An 8918-nucleotide genomic window follows, 5' to 3' on the forward strand; every position below is an offset into this window, starting at 1 on the left:
TGAAGAAAACTGAGGAACCATGCTTCCCTGCTCTCTGCTCTTCAAACGTGACGCTTTATTCTGCTCTTTTTCCAGAACTTGTTAGATGACTCATTTAGGTGGTTCTGCTAAAAAGTGAAGCTTGATTATTATGGAGACACATTTTACATATGTTTGTCTAATTATTTCTTTCTTTAGATTCTCATTTCCCCTGAAATTCAGGCTTCAACCAAAACTTTTAGAATGTGATCTTAATTTATATATAGGCTTTCAATTTTTAAAAATTTTTCAATTTATCTTTAATTTTGAACTGATGTTAGAAATACAGAAAAAGTTGCAAAAAAATTGAATAATTTCCTTATATTCCTCACCCTCACATTCCCTAATATTATCATTTTACATAACCACAGCAGAGTGGCAAGATCAGAAAAAATTAAGCATGAGTATAACATTATTAACTATTACTGTATTGAACTTATTTGACTTTTATCATTTTTCCCATCAATGTCTTTTTTTTTTTTACTCCCAGGATTATATCCAGGAATATAGTTGTGATTTTTCCTTAGTCTGTTTTAGTCTGTAACAGTTTCTTAGTCTCACCTTGCCTTTCATGACTTGACACTCTTGAAGTAAACTGATCACGTATTTTGTTTTCTTTGAAATGGTCTTTTTATCATCGTCTCAAAAACCTGTGTCTTTGTGCTGATCTACATTAGGTTCCTTTCTTCTCAGTTTGTTGGAATAAGAGCATTTTGGAAGATGTATCTGGATGTGAAGCTCCACAAAAAGAATGCAAGGTAGAATTAGTAATAATTTAAGAAGGGAAGAATGAACCAGATTCTATAGTAATTATGATAATTGGGTAAAAAGGCAAGAATGTTTAAAAATATCAGGTAGTCAGTGGATCAAATTAAAATTTATTGACACCCCACAATGTATTCTTTGAATGATGGTGGAGATGAAGTCTCTTAAGAGTACGTCTGGTCTGAAGAACAGCCATTGCTTGTGAGAAATTGAGTATCTATTAAAGTGTGGGAGGCATCTGATAAAGAGGTTGGAATAAATTGCCCTTGCAGTCCTTTTGCTGCTCTGCCTGAAAGAATGGAATTTGTTAAAATAACAGTGTGCACTTTATTTCCGGCTTTTAAAGCCTCTGTCAAATAGCTCTTGTGAACTAGAGAAGCAATGTGATTAAAATGAAAAATGTTCTTCCACTTTATAGGGACCAGTGGGAAAGAGAAAAAGTGCACAGGAATATATTGGTACATATACTTTCCATTATTTGAAAAGTCTGTTGCATATGCCTCTCAAGTAGGAACAGACTTATCTCTTTGGTCATAGTGTGGAAGAAGTAAAATGTGGTATTATTAATACTTGGTCATAGAAAAGTGGGGGGATACACCACGTAACATTTCCTTTTTAAAAATGTGCTTATACAGGTGACTAATAGACATGACAAGAAGCTCAACATCACTAATCATTAGATAAATGCAAATTAAAACCCCAATGAGATATCACCTCATACCTTTCATAATGGCTGTCATCAATAAATCAATAAACAAGTATTGTTGAGGATGTGGAGAAAAGGGAACCGTTGTACACTGGTGATGGGATTGTAAATTGGTGCAGCCATTATGGTGGTTTCTCAAAATATTATGACCGTATGAACTACCTTATGACCCAGCAATTCCGCTTCTGGTTATTTATCTGAAATAAAAACAAAACAAAACAAAACAAAAAAACTAATTTAAAAAGATATACACATCCTTATTATGTTCATTGAAGCATTTTTTGCTATAGCCAAGATATAAAAGCAGCCTAAGTGCTCATCAGTGAACAATTGGATAAGAAGATATGGAATATATATATAATGGAATATTACTCAGTCATAAAAAAGATTGAAATCTTGCCATTTGTGACAACATGGACAGACCTAGAGAGCATTAAGCTAAGTGAAATAAGTAAGACAGAGAAAGACAAATATCATATGAATTCACTTATATGTGGAATCTAAAGGGATAAAAACAAATGAACAAAAAAAAACAGAAACAGACTCATAGACACGGAGAACAAACTGATGATTGTCAGATGGAAAGTGGGTTGGGAGGTTGGGTGAAAAAGGTGAAGGGATTAAAAAGTACAAATTGGTAATTACGAGATAGTCACAGGGATGTAAAGTACAGCATAGGGAATATAGCCAATAATATTGTAATAACTATGCAAGGTGCCATGGATGTGTACAAGACTTGTTGGGGGCAGGGGGGTGTCACTTTGTAAATTGTATAAATATTTAACTACTGTGCTGTATACTTGAAGCTAATATAAAATGATACTGAATTTCAACTCTAATAGAAAAATAAAAAAAAATTATAACATCAAGCTCTATGCTCTATACGTCGACCTCCATGTGCATTTAATAAATGTTTTAGTTCTAAAAAATAAGTTCATTTTAAAAAGGATTTTCTGTAACTCATCATGACTAAATACTGTTCTATGAGGCACCCTTAATCAAGCTTCTGACTTGTAGGAGAAAAGTGGATTTCCCCTCAAACCCACTTTATTCTATGATTTGAAAATGCCCTGTACATATTAGGCACTCAGTATATGATAGTAATGGTGATGTTGAAGTAACAAATACCTGGGAATGAAAAAATTAAGAGTTCAGTGCTGACTTAAATTACGTGAATATAAGTGAGAGGTTAACACAGTGCTTGAAAAGGCAAAGGAAGGAAAGACTGGGGAGATGAAAAGAATGTGGAATGGCAATAACTTACCCCTTATTCAGAGATTCCGTGTGAAGGGAAATGCTCTAAAATCATACTACTACCCAAGTTTATAGAGACGTAAGTGTGCTTTATTGATTTGGTGTACTGCAAGTAAGTGACAGAATGCATTTGCCTTCTCTTGGAAACAGAGACACTAAGATACAAGATGTGTAGCTCTACCTCAGACAAAATTACATAACACACAGAAGGAAAGGCTGTCATTAGAACTAAGCCACCATAATTTGGTCTTGGAGACTTCAAAGAGTGTGCCTTATAGTTGCAGTATTTTCTGGATGAGAAAACTCAGACTACGATGATGTAAAAATGTTCTTGTTAAACAAATCAAATACCACCAAATGAAAAATGATTTAGAAAATAAGGCTTCAATGTACCTAACCTAAGTCTGTTATGATCATCAGCAGCACCTAGTTTCCCACTTACTTCCCTTGTGCCTTCTCTGTTTTCATGCTCTGCATTCATATTCATATATGTTCTTTCTCTCTATCCATAATAAGAGACAAAGAACAAACTATGATTGAACATTGAGGGAAATTAACCAATATTTCAAATGTACCTTGAGTAAATAGCTTAACAATAAAACTAATAATTAAAATTACTGTAGTTGTGGCCAAGTTCAAAGCAAGGCTTATAGAGTTTTCTTACCTTTCAATTAACTGAAACTTTAAGTCCAATTTCACATTCATTAGCATAGTTACTATCATTTAAATGCTTTCTTCATGGAATCCTATATAGAAAATATTTAAACCCTCTCCATACCTTCATCAGGAGCCCGGAAACTTGCTTTTTCTTTCTTAGAACATAATCTAAACCTTTAAGATCCAAGACCATATTGTTTGGAAGATAAGACAGACTCCAATTTAACCAAATTTCATCATTCCTTAATTTGTTAATTTTCCGCAAGAAGAAAAATCCATGCTAGTTAGGGACTGGCCAACGATTAGAACTCTATGTTGATTATTAAGTAAATTTTTTTTTCGAATAATGCATTTATAATTGATTTTCAAGCCAGACCTGGTTCTCTCATATTTTGAAAATATGCTTCATTAATATTGCTCAATATACTTCTGCTTTTAACTTTTACTGGTCCTTTCTCAATGTCTTGTGTTTTTGCTTTTTAAATAAGAGATATTACAATAGAGTACAGTTATCAAATTTTATAACTTTGTCTTATGTTTGTTTATTATAACATGTGATTTTTAAGGATACTACTAATAATACTGAAGGTCTATATGAAGATACTGAATAAAATTAGACACGAGCTCAAGAACTATCTTTCAAAAAAAAAAAGATAGAAAAAGGTGACTTTTTCTACTAACTTTAGAGTGACACAAAATAGGTAGGGCATGTTTCTTTTGTTACAGGATGATGGTTTGTATTAAAATTTGAGCTGAAGTTATCTGGATTTGAAATTGAGCAACTCAGAGCAATGATTCAAGAATTAGTATCATGTGTTCAGAGAAAGTAGCTGATGGTATTCCACAGGTGCCCAATAAAAATATATGATATTCATTGAGCACATATGAAGAGGCAGAAACTGTACTAAGCTCTTTAGAAATTTATGGAAAACTCAGTATAGTCCTTCCCCAAGAAAACCCATATTTTTTCTTATGGCCAGACATGACTAGGGCTTATTCATTGGATTTTAGGCTTTTATATGTATTTATTGTACTTCTCTGATCTTTTCTAAGATCTAGTAGCTATTCCACATAATAGAAAATGAAATAATTCTCAAAGGTTAAACTGTACTAGAGGTCACAACTTTATTTGGGTTCCATTTTTTTTTTTTTTTAATGATATTGCTTCTGCTTCAACTTATGACCAATGTAAATCCCAAGGAATACAGCAAAAGATTCAGTTCAGCTCCAGGACCAATCCAGGTGTTATACTATAAACTGAGGTTAGGAATAAGAGAGATGAGAGGTTTTGTGGAGGAAGAGAGTTTTCTGCAAAAGTTTAAAGATAAAAGAGACATTCAGAAGGAAAAGTTAAGGTCCTCCATTTCAAGGAGGTCATGGGCCAGTGGTAGTCCTAATGTGCCAAAGACTTTTTAAATTTTTTTCTGGTTTTATTAATATATAATTGACATATAACATTGTATTAGTCCAAAGTATACAAAATAGTGCTTTGATATATGTATATATTATGGATGATTACCACGATAAGTTTAGTTAACATCTTTTACCTCACATAGTTTCAATTTTTTTTCTTATGATGAGAACTTTGAAGATACACTCTCCTAGCAACTTTCAAATACACAGTGCAGTATTATTTACTATAGTCATCTTGTTGTACATTACAACCTCAATACTTATTTATCTTATAACTGGAAGTTTGTACCTTTTGACCACCTTCATCCATTTCTCTCGCCCCCTCACCTAGCCTCTGACAACAATCTGTTCTCTGTATCTATGAGTTTTGGTTTTTGTTTTTTTTTTTAGATTTTACATGTAAGTGAACTGCAAGTTCACATGTCAGTGAACTGACTTATTTTACATAGCATAGTACCCTTTAAGCCCATGCATGTTGTCTCAAATGGCAAGATTTCCTTTGTTTTGATGGCTGAATGTTAGAAATATAGATAATAATGAACCTCACTGCCAAGAAAATTTGAGTAGGATCTAGGATAGAAATAAAAGACAGGCATTGAAAAATGGGTTTCATGTACCAAGTACAGGAAGAATTAACAAGGTGTATTTTTGAGAGTTTTAGTAGTAGCATTGTATTCCTGGATGCAGTTCATTTGTTTTTCTGGGAAAAATTAAGTTCAGTTTCGCTTTAAAAGAATTTTCTGTGTTGTGTTAATACAGTTAGACTGAGTATGCTAGGCAACACAGCTATTGAATACATATTTTTATTATTTAATTTTGAAGTTATACTTAAAAATTGATAGCAAATTAACATTAAAATTTATTTTTGTATCCTTCATAATAATATACAACTGTTTAGACGTTTGCTGCCTAGGTGCATGCATAATACTTATCAAGTTATTCTAACACCACATACAGTATTTTTATTATTTTGTTTAATTATCTCATAACCATTTTTATATCTTAAATTTATTTTTCAGATATTATTGAGGAATTTCAATAAAAGCATGTCAGTTATATTTTATTTTAGAACCATAGGTTCTGTCTTTGTAATGGAATAAGTAAACATGGAAATAGAGAGACTAAGTATGTGGTTGTTGTTATTCAGGTAGGAAATATTGAGGGGTGTTAGGAAAGCAGGTCAATAATGGGCAGTCTTGAGAAATATTTAGAGGTAAATTATTGGCCAAGAAGTATGAGTAAGGAGTGGGCAGAAAGGAGGTGAGCACTGAAGATACAGATCTAGGCGTGGTTGTCCTAGGTGACAGTTGAGATCACAGAGGGAGAACTCATGGTAGGGGAAATCCATGCTAATTGAAAGGTAGCTGTGAACATCAGATTCCATAGGCATCAGTCGTATTGTTACTGGAGTGGAAGGTGAGTCACTGAGGAAAATGGGAACTGCATTTTCAATATATTTGCTAATAAAAGGATAGGGAAAGAGAGAGTGATAATTTGAGGGATAAAGCAATGAAGAGGAGGATATTTTGTTTAAATTTCTCTTTTGTTAATTTCATATTTTTAAGATTGCACACTTTTGCAGACCTAGGGGAAGTTTTAGTGTAAGGAGAGGACAGTTATAAAGCAACATCCAAAAATAAATCAGAGAAGAGGAAAAATAAAAAACCATGAGAGAGATCACTGTGGATGTTAACTTTTATTTACTGAAATTCTCTTCTAAAGCATTGGAATTTAAAATGTGAGTAAAGTTGATTATTTGAAATAAATATATTTTTTATGCAAAGAGGAAATATTTCATAAAGGAGAACCTTTTGTGTATAGTGACCCTTCAAGAATATAGGACATGCAATAACATCTTTTAAATACTATTTTAAAGGAAAACAATAATTAATAGACATCTCAAGATTGTAGTTTGATAATTTAAAAATTACCAATAGAGTCAAAAAAATTAAGAAGCTTGAAAGGAAACCAAACCACGCTTATCAGTGAGCTTCACCTTCACTGCTCTACATGCTCTGATTGCCCCAAAGACTGGATTTTGTATGTCACAATTTGTGTGTACCTGTGTGTGTGTGTGTGTGTCACCACCACAAATACAACCTGAGCTCAGTAGCCACTTTGCTCTCAAGATATATTTTGGCATGCTAAAAACAAATTAGACTAATTCCAGTTTTTGATTCCAGGAAACTGTTCTCCATTCTATAACTCTTCTTTGGCTTCTCAGTGCTCCTGTCAAACGAAAAAAGAGCTCCCCACAAAAATATGGAAATCATAAGTTAATTTTTGGAATATCTAGTCTCTTTTATGTTAGATCATTAGGAAATTTTTAGGAAGCCTTTATAATCATATCAGATAATTTTAAGTTTCATGTAAGTATAAAGACATGCAATAAGTTAAACGAACACTGAATTTAGAAATATAAAACTTGCATTTGAGCATCCACTCTGTCATTTACTTGTTGTGTGATCCTGAGCAAACCTTTTAACCTCTTTGAGTTTCAGTTTCCTCATTTAAAAAATAGAGTTAATAATTCTTCTTTAACACATTTGTCAGAGGATTATGGCAAATGATAATGTGTAATAAGCCCTTTGTAAACTATATGTCACTTTTCACACATGAGGCTTTTTCCTCTTATTATCTATGTTCCTGCCCAGTACAGAGGTTAGGTAGATAAAAGGTCCATAACACTCTCATTTGTCTCTGATCAAAAGGGATTAGGGCTAAGCAATACAGAATTGCAGAATGGAAAGTTCAGGTTCAAGGCTCTGAGTGCTAACACGAGAGAAGTGAGCCCACTGCCCTCTGCACAAGTCTTCCCTTCCTGAAAACATCTGAGCACCAGAACTCGCTTGGGGCAGCCTACCACCGAACCACAGTGCATCTGTCTTCTCTACTTCTATCTCTGAGCAGGGTCATTTACACAGTCAATTTCTGAAAGCTATGCTTAAATTACTGAGACAGTCTCAAACTGAGCAAGATTTTTCTAAAAGAAACTGTCATCTATGTTGACATATGGCACAAATTGAAATTATTTGTTAAAAGGATAAGTAATTGACATATATTTTCTGTCACTTTATTTAATAGTTCATATATATTTTTTAAAAAAATCATGAGATTCTACCTAGATGCCCCTTCTGAATTATGCCCATTCCATGCAGAATTCTATGGATGATATCTGGATCAGTGCTTCACGCATTCAAGGCCTGATTAACCAATGTTATCAATAAATGAATTACCTAGGAAAACTCCACAGTATGAAACCGCGAAATGAGGATTGTCTGTCTTGGAGAAGGTAGCTGTGGTATGTCATGATTGTAAATATCGCCCTGCTTGTGTAGGGAGAATAGGGCAGGAAGAAACAAAAAGGAAAAGCTGACAGTAACGGGGAGCTGCATAGGGCAGATGCTGAACTTTGCTTTACCACCTGCTGCCATTTGGCCCCTGCGATAGTTCTGCTTTCCCAGGTTCCTAGTCCTTCCATGTTTTGTTTTTTTATTTGTTTGTTTTGTTTTGTTTTTAGCCAGTTTTTTTTGTAACCAATTCATGCTTGTGCAATGTAAAGAGAACACCACTAAAATATTTCCAAACAGAGACTTTTAGGCTTCTGAATTGGGGACTGAAACCATATTTAGGAGAAAATGATTTTGGGGAGAAAGGTCCAGCCTTTCCGATTAGGCTCTTGAAACTGTGAGCATTTGCGGTGCACTATGGCTTTAGAAAGATAACTCCAAAGTCAGATTGTGTATCTCTGTGAAGAGAATAAAATTGTGGACGCAATGTAATTATGGATGGGAAAGGGAATGGTACTCGTGGGCAGCTGGGAAAGCAGAACATTTCTTCTCTGTCTCGACCCTAATGCTACTCTCATGCTACTTCACTCTTCTTTTCCTGTTTGCGTGACTAAAATGCCCTGAATTCAGTTAAGGGTAATTGAGTTAAATCAGTTTCCTATCCAAATAATATTAAAGTAATGATGTATGGTACAAAAAAAAAAAATAGAACTGCTTTGTAAACCTTTATTTTAAGCCTGAGAAGCAGCCCGATGCAATTTATTTCTTTCTGCCCTCCCTCTGTGTTTGAGAAATGAAGCAGTGTTTTTGCAGAG

This window comes from Pteropus vampyrus, unplaced genomic scaffold (assembly GCF_000151845.1).
Source record: "Pteropus vampyrus isolate Shadow unplaced genomic scaffold, Pvam_2.0 Scaffold25, whole genome shotgun sequence".
Lineage (NCBI taxonomy): Eukaryota > Metazoa > Chordata > Mammalia > Chiroptera > Pteropodidae > Pteropus > Pteropus vampyrus.